Source organism: Odocoileus virginianus, chromosome 6, assembly GCF_023699985.2.
Source record: "Odocoileus virginianus isolate 20LAN1187 ecotype Illinois chromosome 6, Ovbor_1.2, whole genome shotgun sequence".
NCBI lineage: Eukaryota > Metazoa > Chordata > Mammalia > Artiodactyla > Cervidae > Odocoileus > Odocoileus virginianus.
This window is the reverse complement of record NC_069679.1, coordinates 33,644,486-33,658,739: the sequence shown is the minus strand read 5'-3', so window position 1 is coordinate 33,658,739 and position 14,254 is coordinate 33,644,486. Positions and strand designations below refer to the sequence as shown.

The window sequence follows — 14,254 nt, the reverse complement described above, 5'->3', positions numbered from 1 at the left end:
AGTTACTGATGGACAGGGAGGCCTAGCGTGCTGCAGTCCATGGGAACGCCAAGAGTCGGACATGACTGAGCAACTGAACTGAACTGAATTTTCCCTGAGCCCCATATTCTGAGCCAGGCATTGTGCTAGATGACATCAATATAAAGACAAAGCAGAGTGTTCCCCACCGTGATGGTCTTGTAGCTTCACAAGATAATGTTTCACTATATCTAAAAGATCTCGAAACTCCAGGAACAAAATCTGATTTTAGATATGTAAGGATCATCCAAAATACAGCTCAAAGTGAGGAATCACTACTTCCCAACCTTCTTTCACAACATGCAAATATTTTCCTTTTGTGTGGACTGACAACTGGAATATGGGTTTCAAGAATAGGACAGGAAGGTCATCACACTCCAACAGAACTGCAGGCCCTCCTCATCTTTGCTACATTTTTCAGGTCCCGTAGCTACTCTTTCCTCTGTTCTCTATTACTCTTAATACTTCCACCTGAAGCACCAGAGTTGAATCCAGGCTTTGAAGAGAATTCCAACTAAGGAACAAAACCGTGTTCTAACTATTGTCAGTGATAGCTATGAGGCACTCAGAATGGGCAGTGAATTGGAAGGCTCCAGAGCACCGTCTCAGGAGACCAGCACACAAAGTGTGTTTTCTGTTGCAGTGTTCCAAGGAAATATTTTTCTCACTACTCACTAGAACATCTGGTTGGGGATTTCCCTAATTTTGTTAGACTGAATTAATTTGGCAAGTAAATAGATGAATCTTTAAAACTCTCCCCTCCCCAACAAGTCAACTGTACTTCAGGAAAGGTAAAAAGCAAATAAGAAGTCAGACTGTGGTTATTCATCTACAAATGACTCAAATGACTGGGTATTTCTTTCTGGGTTTCCCGTCACCATGCAAGGAGATTAAGTGGGAAAAAAAGAAAGCAAAACCCATGCTTCCAGCTACACATTCAATGGCTCTGCTCTCCAAAGACAATGAAAACTCCATGCCAGAACTCATTTCCCCAGGAGAACAGACTGGCTAAACAGATGGTAAGCACCCACCTTCAATCTGTTCTTCTACCCACTGCCCCCTACACCCCAACCAAAGTTCTTAATGATGCCCATATTTCTCCAAGGTTAACTATTCAATCATTTTTTCATTTGACAAGTAGTTTAGTTGTTAACGTCCACTATGTGCCAGGCATAGTGATGAGAATTATAATAGTGAGAAAGATCAATCAGAGGCTTAGAGTCTGTTGAAGAATAATAGTGGTTAGTGTGTAACACAAATGACAGCATCAGCTGTGTCAGTCGAGGGAAAATACAGTGTTGTGATGACTTATATAAAAGGACCAGATATGGACTGAGGTGGGGGCAGCTCAAGGAGACAGAGCTTAAGGATGAAGTCAACCAGGTAGAAACACAGAGGAGAAGGGTGAGATCTAGGCAGAGGGAATAGCATGTATTAAGATCCTGTGACAAGAGGGATGCTAACAAGTTAGAGAAAGTGAAATATTGGAGAGGGTAGAATTCAGATGGGGGAGAACGGTGCAAAATGAGACCTACCAAAACAGAGATCTATTAGAACTGATGGCTGAGTTCAGTCAGATTTCAGGATATAAGATGTATAAAATTCAATTGTATTTCTACACACCAGCAATGAACAATCTGAAAATGAAATTAAGAAAGCAATTTCATTTACAATAACATTTGTGAGAATAAGAAACTCTGGAATAATTTTAACGAAAGACGTATAAGACGTGTACGTTGAAAACTATGAAACGCTGTTGAAATAAATTAAAGAAGACCCAAGTAAATGGAAAGGCAGCCCATGTTCAAGAACTGGAAGATTTAATATTAAGATGGTTATATTCTTCAAACTGTTCTATAGGTTCAACACAATCCCTATCACTATCCTAGATGATTTCTATGGAGAAATTGACAAACTGTTCCTGAGATTCCTAGGGAAAATCAAGGAACTCAGAATGGCCAAAACAATGGAAAAGAAAAACAAGTTGAGAGACGTACTTTCCAATTTCAAAACTTACTACAGAAAAAAAAAGAACAACAGTAAAAAAACAGTAATCAAGACAGTGTGGTACTGATATGAAGACAGACATAGATCAAGGAAATAGAATTGAAAGTCTGGAAATAAATCCTTTTACCTTTATGGTTAATTGATCTTTAACAATTGATAGGAGATTAATAGGAAAAGATAGCATTTTCAATAAATTGCACCATAGCAACTGGATATGCACATGCAAAAGAATGAAGTTGGACTTCTACTTTATACCATATACAAAAATTCAAATATATCATCAACCTGAACAAAGAGTTAAAACTGTAAACTATGAGTCAAAAACATGGGAGTAAATCTTTTAACCTTAAATCAGGCAATGGTTTCTTAGATATGACACTGAATTCACAAATTACAAGAGAAAAAATAGATAAATTGGATTTCATCAAAATTATAAAGTTTTGTGCTGCAAAACAGAGCATCAGGAAAGTAACAAGGCAGCTTGCAGAATGGAAGGAAATATTCTCAAATTGTGTATCAGATGAGGGGCTTATATCTAAATATACAAAATGCTCTTACAATTCAACAATTAAAAAAAAAGACCAATAATCCAATTAAAAACAGGCAGAATTGACAAAAAAATTCTAGATACAGATTTTTCACCATTTATAAAATTTAACTCAAAATAGATCATAGGCCTAAATGTAAATGCAAAAGTATAAAACTTATGGAAAATAACATAGAAGAAATCCCTGGGCATGGCAATGACTTTTTATATATAACAACAAAAGTGTACTCTGTGAAATAACTGGTAAGCTGAACTTCATTAAAAAAAACTTCTGCTCTGCAAAAGGCAGTGTCAAGAAAATGAAAAGACAAACCACAGATTGGGAGAAAATATTTGCAAATGATACACCCAATAAGATCTATTCTTTAAAATATACAATAAACTACTAAAACTCAAAAACAAAAGAAAACTCATTTAGAAACTAGATAAAAAACCTGAACAGACACCTCACCAAAGAAGATATACAAATGGAAATTAAGCATATGAAAAGTTGCTCAACATCATAAGTCATTAGGGAATAGTTAATTAAAACAAGATATCACTGTATATCTAATAGAATGGCCGAAGTACAGAACAATGAAACACCAAATGCTGGCAATGTTTTGAAGCAACCAGAACCCTCATTCAATGGGGGGAATATAGGCTTCCCAGGTGATGCTAGTGGTAAAGAATCCACCTAGCAATGCAGGAGACACAGGAGTGGGTTCTTTGGAAAGATCCCCTGGAGGAGGAAATGGCAAGCTATTCTTGCCTGGAATATTCCAAGGACAGAGGACCCTGGTAGGCTACCATCCATGGAATTGCAAAGAGTTGGACATGACTGAACATGCATGCATCATACAGCAGCCACTTTGGAAAAGAGTTTGGTACTTCCTTATAAAACCAACCACACTCTTACCATGTGATCCAGCAACTCTTCTCCTGGTTATTTATCCAAATGAGTTCAAAATTTATGTCCATACAAAAAGCTACACACAGATGTTTACACACCTTTATTTATAATTGTCCAAATTTAGGAGAAACTGAGATGTCCATCAGCAAGTGAATGAATAAATAAACTGAGGTGCATCAATACAATAGAAAATTATTCAGCATGAAACGAGCAATCAAGCCATGAAAAAACATGGAAGAAGCTAATTGTATATTCCAATGTAAAAGAAGTCAATCTGAAAAATGCTACATACTGTATGATTCCAACTATGTGACATTTTGTAAAAGGCAAAACTATAGAGATAGAAAAAAAAAAAGATCATTATTTTGCAGGGGTTGGGAGGAAGAAGGGATGGATAGGGAGTATGGAGAATAGTGATATAGGCTGTGGATGTATTGGGGTAAGAGGTACATAGGAACTCTCTATACTGTCCATTCAGTTTTACTGTGAACTTAAAAACTTCTCTTATATGTATGTTTAAAAAGAAAACTCACCCAAATAAATTTTAAAATTCCATTATCTATATTACTCCACTATGCAAAATGTTCTCCCTAAAACTGTTAGGCTGGTTTATGAGTGATCAAAACTAGAAACTAAAATATTTCCCCCAAACTTAAAAAAATATAGGAAAGAATTTGAATAGAAATTTCTTCAAAAATGATATTCAGATGGCAAATAAACACATGATAAGGTAGTCAACATCATTACTCACAAAAGAAATGCAAACCAAAACCATGATAGGATGGCACTTCATATCCACCAGAATGGCCAAAATTTAAAAAGACAGATAATAAGTGTTGACTTATTATTTTGGACAAGGTAGAGAAATTAGAACCCTCATACCTTACTGGCAGAATTTTTAAATGGCAGTACCACTTTGGAAAACAGTTTGGCATTTCTTCAAACAGTGAAACACAGAGTTACCATATACTGGCAATTTCAGTCTAAGAGAAATGAAGACTCCTGTCTGCATAAAGACATATACTTGATGTCCAGAGCAGCATTGTTCATAACAGACAATAGATGAGAACATCCAAAAAGTACATGACCAGATGAATGGATAGGCAAAATGTGGTGTATTCACACAGTGGAATATTGTTTAGCCATAAGAAGGAACGAAGCACTGACACACGCTGCAACATCAAAGACCCTTGAAAATATTGTAGCATAATAAATAATACAGTCACAATCATATAATCACATATTATGAAGTGAAGTGAAGTGAAAGTCACTCAGTTGTGTCCGACTCTTTGTGATCCCATGGATCAAACAGTCCATGGAATTCTCTAGGCCAGAATACTGGAGTGGGTAGCCTTTCCCTTCTCCAGGGAATCTTCCCATATTATATGACTCCATTTACATGAAATGTCCAGAGTAAGCAAATTCATAGATACAGAAAGTAGATTAGTGGCTGCTTACGTGGGTGGGTGGAGGGGGGATAGGGTTGTGATAGCTAAACTCTGTAGAATTTTTTTCAGTTCGTGTTATTTTATTTATTGATGTATTCTAAATCACCTTATTTTGCACAAAGTTTAAATCGTTCTTCATGAGGCTTTTCTCATGCTGAAACTCCTTTACACATTTGTGTGTGTACATACATATTCTTTATATTCTTAAAAAATATTTGATTAAATCTGGGAATCCTTAAAATATAAAAGTAGTTCAGAATAAAATAAAGGTGTATTCAAGAACAGGAGTAGTGCTGTTTGAAAACTTTGGTTAATATCTTTTTTTTTTTCCAATTTTTAAATCTTTTTAAAATTGAGATACTTACATACAGGAAAATGGATGGATCTTAAGAATATAGTTCAATGACAGATTCACATATCTATATAACTCAGATTATACAGATATTATTATTCTTTTTGAAGTGATGAAAATGTTTTAAAATTAAGTGAGGTGATAGTTGCACCTATCTGCAAATATATTAAAAACCACTCTACTGAATATTTTAAAGGGATGAATTATGTGCATGTATGCATGTAAATCATAATAAATAAAAAATAGAAATAAAATAATCAATAAATAAAATTTATTTTTTATAATAAATAAATTTAAAAGTATCTCAACTTTTTTTTTAAGTGGGTTTCAAAAGGTGGATTATACTAGACCTTTTCAGGCCCTGTAAGGCCAGAAGCTACTGAGTTTCTCTGCTTCAACCAAAAAAATGACAGAACAGGCTCAAAATGTCTTTGCAGCTCCCTGAGCATTGGAAGAGAGAACTGCCCAGAATGTCTAAAAACTGCTCAGTTCACGTAGGGTGGGGAAAAGGCTGGGTTTCCACAGCCTGTGGATGGACTGTCCACTGTGCTTCCCTTCCCCAAAGTGGGAACTTCATTTCCCCAGGAGGCTCACCCTGGGACGGCAGGACTGCATCCAGCCGAGCGGCTGCTCCCAGGGCCATGCTCTCCACTGGAGAGTACCTGGCACACACCTCTTGTCTTATCTGGGTTCCTGTTCCTCTGCCCAGCTCATTAGTTTTTTGTAAAACCAGCAGGAAACCACAACCTTTCGGGTCATGTAAGTGACCCTGCTACTCAGCTGAAGAGCAGGCCTTTGTCCGGTTGCTCCCTGCCCTGCTTCCTGCGGCGGCAGATATTGATTTTTCTCATGACAAAGCAACTATTCACCCGTTCTGGAAGGCTGAGAATTTTAATCCCCAGTTTCCGGGGAAGCATAATGATACTGACAACCCCTTTAAGTAAAATGTTTTAGAAGGAAAAGCTAAATAAAGTGACTGCTGTCTGGGCAGAGAAGAGAGAGATGGTGATATTTACATAGACCTGACAGGTATTCAAAATGGGAAAAGCAGAAAGAAGGTTTTACAAAGGAAGCATCTCAATGGTCCCCCAGGGAAGGAATTCCCTGTAGTCAGGCTCTAGGTACTTTTCCAATGAAAGTCCAACCATCACAAGAAACAGCTCATCGTCCAACCATCTGGCACTGTTGTGACTGATATTCATGTACTGATGACTGAATCACATACTGCTGGTGGGTAGGAGAAAATCCCCCCTTCCCTTCAGTAGTGATATTAAATGTGTAATGGCTGTTTATGTGGAGGAAGTTGGGTTAAGCATGTGGTTCAGGGGGGAAATAACAGTAGCCTTCAGAATGAACTGATCTACAGCCATGCGAACTGTGTGAACAAGCCTGTGCAGGCAGACAGGAGTGGGGTGAGTTCTCTGCGTGCCCCCACCCTCCACTGACTACCTCCTTGGTTGTGCAAGGAGCTAGCAGTGTTGCCTCACCCGAGCACACCACCAGTCAATCCAAGGCTTCAAATTAAGTTCTCTCCCCACCCTCCCAGGAGCAGCAATTCTTCTGGTCCTCAGAATGCCCTCCTCCTGTAGGTCTCACTGCCATTGACAGAGATAAAGGGATCTGCACCAAGGAAAGTCTCCTGCAGTGAACACTGGAAATGGGGGGAGCCGACCAGTGTACTGCGACATGAGGCACAGCCTCTCTAGGACCCAGAAGATGCTTTCTGGATGTGGCACAGAGGAGATGCATAGCAGCCTAGGAAAGAGCAGAAACCCTGGGCTTGAGAACCTGGCAACATCCTCATTTTGAGACCATGACATTTACGGATATAGCTCAAGAGGATGTTCTTTTTTTCTTTTTTTTAAAAGATGGGCTTAGTAGGTATGACAGAAAGGGTAGAAATATCTGAAGATGATTACTTCAAGGTTTCCACTGTGGTGAATGGGTTGAAGATCACCAGCATGTGGTGAGACTGAGCAGTAGGCCAGGCAGTACGCAGACAGAGGCAGCCGTGAACTCCCTGCATTTGGCTCCCATAAAATCCCAGTGTGTTACTCAGACTCTGAGCTAATAGCCTCAGGAAAAATAATTTATGCCATTCAGGGCAGCTCATACAGATGCAATGTGGAACCTGTTTTTACCCAGCATTTTTTTTTAAGACAATTTTTCTGTAAATCAAACCACCTTGAGAAATAAATCCTGTAAACCCTGCTAAGTAATTGCCAAAGATTCTTAAGTAGAGCAGTTCCCCACCACCAACCTGCCTTTTCCCAGAACAACTTCCCGCACTTTTTGAAGTGCAATAGAAACTGAAGTGGGTCTTGGCTTTGGTCACGTGGCACTGCAATTCCTCTGAATGGTACTCGCTTCGTCACTGGGTTACACTGAGGAAAAATCGAGAGAGCTGCTAAAGGTGTGCCACCCAAGTATAGGGAGACATGGAAGAGGAGACACAGTCGCTGTTTGTAGGACATACCACTTTCCAAACAGTTTTAGGGAAGCATTCTTCAGTGACCTCAAAGGGCTGAATTTTACAACATTTACGGAAGGCCTACTAAGAGCCAGCCAGTGCGCTCAGCACTGGGTTGACAAAGATTTACAAAATGAGGTTGAGTGGGCTTCAGGATCACCTAAGGCTGAGCTCTGCCTTCTTACGGCCGTCACCATTTGAAGGCTAACTGTGGCTTTTAGAACAGAAAGCAGTGGATGACAGGTCCTACATAAATATGGGATACTGATGTTGATCCTTCTATCTGAAAGGTTCAGATGTAAAAAGTTCCCAAAGATGAGTAATTTGGTTAAAGATTAAAGTTTAACATTGAAGGAAGTAATAAAATCTAGGACTTCAATGGTGGTGGCTGTCATTTGTTTTTAAAAGTGGTCAACAAATATTTACTGAACACATACTGAGTTTCTGGCATGATTTATGGAAGCAAATGAAGCAGTTAGTCTCTGCAATTAGAGACTTAAAGTCATGTTGGAGGATTTCACATACACTCACACAAACACAATCTAACAATCCAAAATATCATGTAATCTCCAAATGAATGGCACTGTAGGAAATAATTGTCCAGAAAGTAACACAGGAGTTGCAGAAAGGAGAACTGCAGAGACCGTCATGGAGGCTCCATGTAAGAGAAGGAAAGAATGGATGTGGTACCTGGTAAAGCGACAAGGTTAACCTGAGCAAGGATAAAGGGAGAAGTTATTCCAGGCAGGAGGGGACTGATGGCCAGGTATAAAAGGCAGAAGGTAAAGAGTGGGCCCAGACGACGTGGTAGCTCTTATACCTGGAAAAGTAGCTTGGGTCAGATTGAAGACATCAAGCAGTACATAATAACCGTATATCTTCTTACTGGTGATATTAATCTTATCAAAGGGTCAGATTAAGGTTAAGGTAGAATCTACCTGACAAAACTTGATAAGTATTTTGTGGTACATGTAACATGTTTTAAAGTTTAATCTGCATTAATATTTTCCCATTACTAACTCTACATAATCCACAAAACAAGTCAAATTATGATTTGTAGCATGTGCCAGTTTCTATGATGTAAATACTCACCACAGAAACCACCGTGGCTAGTATTAAGTTCCCAGTGTGATGCCACTGAAAGGGGAGGTGGGCAGGGATCCTCAGAGGCGCATCATTGTACAGCCAATAACCTCCCATGCACAGAGAGCAGTAAAATGTATACAGTAACTAGGAAGTGATGAGTATTTACTACTTTTGTTTAGAATAAAATCTGAGTTTATAAAATTTAATTTTTAATAGTGGCTGTGTTTAACAACTGCCTCACAGAATTCCCGAAAACGTCATAGTTGGCTTTCACGATCCAGCAGGCGCGACTCCAGACACCACTGCAGGCGCTGTTGTCTGCAACCAGGTGGCCCTCCCAGCAGCTCGTCACAAAGTTGAGAGTGAGCAGCAAAATCTCTCCCAGATCCTTGTGGTCTGGCATTTGTTCCAACCACAGAAAATGTGTGCTTTAATGAGAAGAGTATAAATGGTTGTGTTGGGTCTTTATTCTAAGATGGGCTGCCAGGTACCTCTGCCAGGCAAGATGTTCAAGATGTGTCTCTCAGCATAGAGCGATCTGTGTGAGATGCTGGGTCTAGGAAACAAAATCCCAATTTTATACTCACCACTTGCTTGGGGAGAAATTTTGGTTCTTTTACCTCATCCACAAGGGTGGGATGATTGCTCGTGGGTATATAATACATACACAGATATGAGCAATATTGATAAAATGCCCAGCCCAGTATCTGAACAAAGTAGTAGGCACCCTTCTATATTTGTCTATTGACTGATCCGTCGATATAGATATAGGATAGGTATATGTATGCATGTGTATATACGCATTTGTATTTGCTAAATTAGCAAACACATCTGTAACGCTAACTAAATGGCAGTACTTTACATCCATTAAAACATATGAACTTTTTAATTGTCTTAACAATCCCAAAGGTATCTAGGTGTTACTGTTGTTACTATTATCCTTATTTTTTATAGAGGTGTCAACTAAGGCATAGGCCAGTTGTGTAACTTGCCCAGGGCCAAAAAGCTACTAGGAAGTATAGTAGCCAGGAGTAACCCCAAGCTGTCTACCACCATAATTAGTATGTGTTTTCAGACACTATAAAATGTCACTTTTCTTCCTCATTCATTCAAAGAAAAGGCATAAAAAAGAAACACCAATAACCATGTTCCTAGGTCTATGGCTATTTTGCCAGCACATCCCATGAAGCAGACTATTGAAAGACTGCTTGTGATGGTTTCAGTGAGTTTCTGAGTAGGAGGCCTGGGGGCTGTGGACCAGGAGGGCCCTCACAGTGAAGCTGGCAGAGAAGGAAGTGGCACCCTTTGCTGGGAAAGCTCTTCTGAGCCCTCATGGCAAGTGGGGACTGGTGGCCGTGGGAGGGTTAACTCGACAAAGCTTCCTGGTCGCTCCTCCACTGACTGACCAGTTTTGCTGGCAGGTCTGTCTGCCCCGACATGACTCAACTCCATTCTGTGTGGGCGCCTAGTTACTCAGTCAGGTCCGACTCTTTGTGACCCCTTATCGGCTGTAGCCGGCCAAGCTCCTCGGTCCATGGGATTCCCCAGGCAAGAATTCTGGAGTGGCTTGCCATTCCCTTCTCCAGGGGATCTTCCCAAGCCAGGGATTGAACCCCAGTCTCCTGCATTGCAGGGGGATTCTCTACCATCTGCTCCATTACTCTGATACAAAGGAATCATAGGATAGCAGAACAATCAAATGACTGACTTTATGTTCTCAAAATTAGGAAAAACAGATGTCAGGAGCAGTGGTTTTCAAACTTTTTGAGGGGCAGCAAGAAGATTTTTTTCTGTTCTGGCCTTTGGTGGCGCTCTGCCTTTGGGAACCTTTTTAGTGGCTCCTGAAAAATCAAAAATGCAGGGGTTTCATGGTATAGATGGAAAATTACAGTTCTGTTTTAAATGCATCATATATCTGAGGACCTGAAAAGCAGAAAGGTAAAGTGATTTTCCCAAAGCCACACAGCAAGCACAACCAGGCTGAGAATCTGCCATTTCCTAGTGCCCCCAGTTCTCTGTGACTCAGATCCTGGTGTTACTGACTTTGGTGCTCTCTGGGGACCAGTCTGGAACAGATAGCACAGTGTCTGTGAGCCATGGGGTCCCTCACAATTCTCAGCTGGTGACCTGCTGGCCAAAGTGGGAATTCACCTGCCAATCCCAGGGCTCAAGCAGGAGCAACAAGCAATTGTTGACCATTGGCATCAGCAATTGCCAGCATTGATGAAAGGTTCCCACTCTGGGGAACAGATGCTGAGACAGAGGGATCATATTTTACTGTAATGGAGCCGTTTTAATGTATGCCTTGCCCATCTGTCTTCCATAAAGGTGCAGCAGCCTTCCCTCTTTATCTGGCTGGAAGGTACAGTTATTTTTATTGTCAGGTGCATAAAATATATGGAATCACTTGAAAGAGCTTCTTTGGAATGCACAGAGAGTAGCTGCTTGGCACAAAGCAACTGTTAAATATTTTGTAAGGTTTTCATAATTCATGAAACCTATTATTCGTGAAGGTTTTCTTGAGACCCAATCAGGAATCCCCAATTACTCCTATGCAGAGCAGAGCAAGAAGACATTGCAACTTTCCTTCTGGGTCTGCCTATCTGATCTATTTGTCTCATCCACCCAAATATTTACACAGGGCTCTCTCTTGATTACTAACTCGTCTAGCACGTTTTGGAACAAGCTGTTTAACTATCTCAGGACTTGGTTTATCAATTCATGGCAAGGACCAGTCTAGGGGTTTTCATGAGGGTGACATTGAGTTAATGTTTATAAACCATGGTGATGTTCTCAGATGAAAGATGTTCAGTGAATATAAAAATTCTCAGCTATGATGATTAATGCATGGTCTTTGCCAATGAGATTATTTAGATGATGGAACAGTGGCTACTATTTTGATCATATAGAGTCTCACTGAAGTTTTGAAGCACTTTTCTGACAATAAATCATGGCAAGTGTTATTTAATCCTCACTTTAGAGACCAACAAGTTGAAACATCATAATGCACATGCTTTACCCACAGGGCAAGAGTTAAATTTACCTGTGGAAAAGTTATCAGTGTTGCTTCTCTTCCAGGACACTGGCCCCCAAACTCATCTACCTTGTCTCTCTTGTTGGGAATTTTGTAAAATATTCTGAGCTATGCATCATTCCTCGAGGAGGATGGCAGAGCCATAGGAAATCCACTTAGCAAGCAGGTATCGAGTCCTGGAGATACAAAGATGAGAGACATAATGCATATTCTCAAAGCCCTTAGGATTCAGAGAGAGTTGGGGGAATGAGCGCACATGATCAGACTTTAAGATACCTGATAAACTTTGCTATACAGCAGAAACTAACTATACTCCAATAATTTATTTTATTTTATTTTTTTAAGTTTTAAAAATTTTAAATTAATTTTAAAAAATTTTTTATTTTATTTATTTTTTAAATTTTTATACTCCAGTAATTTTTTTAAAGATAGAGCCACACATGTGAATGCAGAGGAGAGAGTCCAATGGACAGTAAAGGGAGTGTAGGGACAATATTAAAAGTGATGCTTTATTTGTTTGTAAATGTGCTTTTTTGTTCATGAGTCTTCATGTAGGTTCCCTCAGAAGCAGATGCTGGGGCAAGGATTTGAGGTTTATAAAGAGATTTATTTGGAAGGTAAAGAAAGCATCACTGATGACAAGAAAGGGAGAGAAGGAAGGGAGTGAAGCTATCATTGTGGCCAACCAGGATCATTTCTGGGGAAACACACACCTCAGAGCCATTACCGGAAGGGACAAGATTGAGCTATTGAAGGAGACTGCTTCTGGGGGCAGTTAATTCTTGCCTGTGGAGTGTGTGGCAAGGTGGGCTGCAGACACCAGAAGTCTTTGAATAAAGAGGGCACAGTTAACTGCTCCACTTTTAAAGAAAATCACCACTGGAATGCAAAGTCCTATATTCTCTAGGCATCTCCTTGATTCTCTGGTTTATAGACACCATTTAACTGTAGATTTCAGTCAGTAGAGAACAGTTGCTATTAAGAGCAGGGACCGCCCTGGCAGAGGACTGGTTAAGAAGGAAAGATCAAGTTATAACCGACTGCTCATACTTTGACAAAAGATCCAGCAATCTCCTCTTGCCCTTCATGGCTCAGAAAAGGAGTCTCCTCCTCAGCCTTCATCCTGACCCTCCTAGGTCCCTTGCGGGACTCAGAGCTCACTGCTTTCATGGTGGTTATAACATCTACTTGGACTTTTTATTTACTCATCCTTCTCCTTCAGATGACTCGACTTCCAGAGGCAGAGTCTGCGCCCAACAGAGAATCTTTCAAGTGACGCATGTGACCTTCTTTTAAAGGAACAAAAATAAGAAATCTTTTCTATTTTATGACTTTCCCTTTAGAGCAAATGTATGGGAGAATGTGAATGTGTGCCCTGCTCCAGAGGAAATGTAAGAAGAGCTGAAAATCATAAGTCAGAGATTATGCAGTGAACACAAAAAGAGACATCAGGAAGGGAAGGGAGGTCCACCAGTTAGATATGTACTAGGGGTTAAAAATCAAGCAGCAAAAAGTATGACATCAGGGCTTCCCTGGTGGTCTGAAGGTTAAGAATCCACCTGCCAATACAGGGGACACAGCTTTGATCCCTGCTCTGGGAAGATCCCACATGTCACATGGCAACTAAGCCTGTGCGCCACAATTACTGAGTCTGTGTGCTCCGCAACAAGAAAAACCATCACAATAAAGAAGGCCTTGTTCAGCAATTAGAGAGTAGCCCACACTTGCCACAACTAGCCCACACTTGTCTGCACCCAGCAACAAACACCCAGAACAGCCTAAACAAATAAATAAGAAATATTTACTTTTTTAAAAATATAATATCATATGAAGAAAGATGAGCCCTTAAACTCAAGCCTAAGACTCATTTCTTCTTCCATTTGTAATTTTAGAAATCTGTATTTATATGTCATCTATCTATGTATTTATTGATCTATCTATCCTAGATTGTGTGTTCTTATTTTTTGTTTAGTTTTTTCTTACATTTTATGCCATTTATTGATAGAAAAGGAGCTAAAATGCTCATCCCCCTCTCCCTGACATTAGGCTGCATTGAGTGTGTATCAACAGCATCCTAGGTTGTGTGTTCTTTAATAGAGAGGTATAGAGAAGAAAAAGTAAAACTCTCCCTTTACCAAAACCCCTGCTCTCATTAAAAATAATAGTAATTCATATAAAAGATCAGCGGATCCAATGGTAGAGAATAGTACAGAGTGGAAAGGATTTCTCCAGACCCACAGGAGACCCTCTCCCCCAGGAAACACCTGCATAATTCCTTCCAGAATATAGCCTGATATGAAGATAAAATGACAATAGATAACATTTATTGGGTGGCTACTATGTGTCTGGCACTATTTTAAGACCTTGATAGATACTAAATTCTTTAATCTACAACATAAA

At 39.8% G+C, this 14,254-nt stretch overlaps 1 protein-coding gene across 1 annotated transcript in view; it reads right to left on the bottom strand.

Moving 5' to 3' along the window:
* Positions 1–14,254, bottom strand: part of FRMD6 (FERM domain containing 6) — a 252,545-nt gene that overhangs the window by 209,028 nt on the left and 29,263 nt on the right. The gene's annotated exons all lie outside the window — the stretch shown is intronic.